We start from the raw sequence: 1,951 nt of genomic DNA, 5'->3' as shown, positions 1-1,951 counted from the left end.
GGGGGAATGCCCAAACTTTATTCATCTAGTTGGACATTAAGAGGGATACATAAGGGGTCATGGGGGTGAATCAGCCACAGGTGGCGACCCCGATCAAGTGCTAATGAATCTTTTGCAAGTTTATGTGCATCTAAGTTCGATGCTCTCCCTTCAAAAATAAAATTACAGCTATTAAAAAGAGAAGTACGGATGAATATTTCCGTGATAACTGACATATACGTTCCTCCCTTTCCTTTCTGAATGTTATCAACTACTGTTTTGCAATCGCATGCCACAACGAAATACTGAAGTGAAAGGTCATGTGCAAGCGAGAGTGCCTCACGGCAAGCTATAGCTTCTACTACTGCTGGAACAATAGCTCCTTGAATCACTACAGCCGACGAGCCCAAATACAAGCTTGTGCTGTCTCGGCAAACTGCTGCTGCCGCTCCTAGACTCGTGTCAGACAATGCTGCATCAACATTGATTTTCATGAATCCATTTGGCGGTGGAATCCATTTCGTCCGTTGTTGCACAGCAGCCCGAACTGCTGGTCTCTGTAGCGTCCTCTGGGACAACGTACTGATGGTCTCCAGCTCCGCCAGAAAATGTTTCACGAACTTGTGCGTTGCCAATGGACTCTGATAGACTTCCTCGTGAATTGCCTTGCGCCTGGCTGTCCATATCGCCCCCAAGGTGACTGCCACCTCCACGAATTCAGCATGTGATAAAGACCCCTGGACATGAAATAACCAATGTTTGGCACTAGGTTCTGTAGCATCAGCCATCACTTCCACTATCTCTTCATCAGCCAGTGCCCATACACACCGCGCCATCGAGCACTCCATTAAAGAGTGTTTCCAAGAGTCAACAGTACCACACAATTGGCACTTGTCTATGATACTCATGTGCCTCTGTTTTCGGACATCCTCTGTAGGCAAAGATTGCTTAGCAAGCCTCCATAAGAATGTTTTAATTTTTGAAGGGATCTTAGGACTCCTAAGTGTAGTCCATCCCTTCTCCTCCTGTGACATGTTTGATACTGACGCCCGGCCTTGAAGCAAATCCTCTCCTCTCTTCTTTGTTTCTGCTAGCAGTCTATAAGCAGATCTTACCGAAAAGGAGTCCTTCTTCTCAAACTGCCAAGCCCAAAAATCTGCCATAGGCATGGTGCATAGTGGTATATTAGTGATGGACTGAATATCGATTGGTAGGAAATACTGTTGTAGAAGATCAGATCGCCACGCTACATTTGCAGCATCAATCAACTCCGACACTAGGATTGGTGGGTTCGGCCTCAAGCAGGCTATAGGTTTCATAGAAGTATCCCTGGGAATCCAGTTATGCGTCCAAACCTCTGTCGAACTCCCGTCTCCAATTCTTCGGATCAGGCCATGAGCTAGCACGTCCCTTCCCTCAATCAACGACCGCCAAACCTGCGAAGGGTGAGAGCCCACTTCTGCATCCATAATGCTTACCTCCGGAAAGTAAATTGCCTTGAGTAACTTGGCACATAGAGAGTCAGGCATAGTCAACAACCTCCAGGCCTGACGTGCTAATAACGCAAGGTTGAAGAGCTCAAGATCTCTAAAACCAAGTCCTCCATTCTTTTTTGGTTGTGTCATCGTTTGCCAAGAGACCCAGTGAGGCTTTCTCTTCCCCTCTTTGCTCCCCCAAAAGAATTGTCGGATGAGTTTATTTAAGTGTTCACACAACCCCCTCGGTAATTTAAAACAGGACATAGAAAAAACCGGAACTGCTTGCGCCACAGACTTTATCAAAATTTCTTTTCCTGCGGCAGAGATTGCTTTTTCAATCCATCCCTTCACCTTATTCCATAGCCTGTCTTTTAAATACTTGAAAGCCCCAGTTTTACTTGTTCCAATATCAGACGGCATGCCCAGATACTTTTCATTAAGTGTTTCAGTTTGCACATTGAGTATACCTTTGACCTCCTGCCTGGTCGACTCTG

This window comes from Triticum dicoccoides, chromosome 5A (assembly GCF_002162155.2).
Source record: "Triticum dicoccoides isolate Atlit2015 ecotype Zavitan chromosome 5A, WEW_v2.0, whole genome shotgun sequence".
NCBI classification, from domain to species: Eukaryota; Viridiplantae; Streptophyta; class Magnoliopsida; order Poales; family Poaceae; genus Triticum; species Triticum dicoccoides.
The sequence above is the reverse complement of the archived record's forward strand: the minus strand, read 5'-3'. Positions refer to the sequence as shown.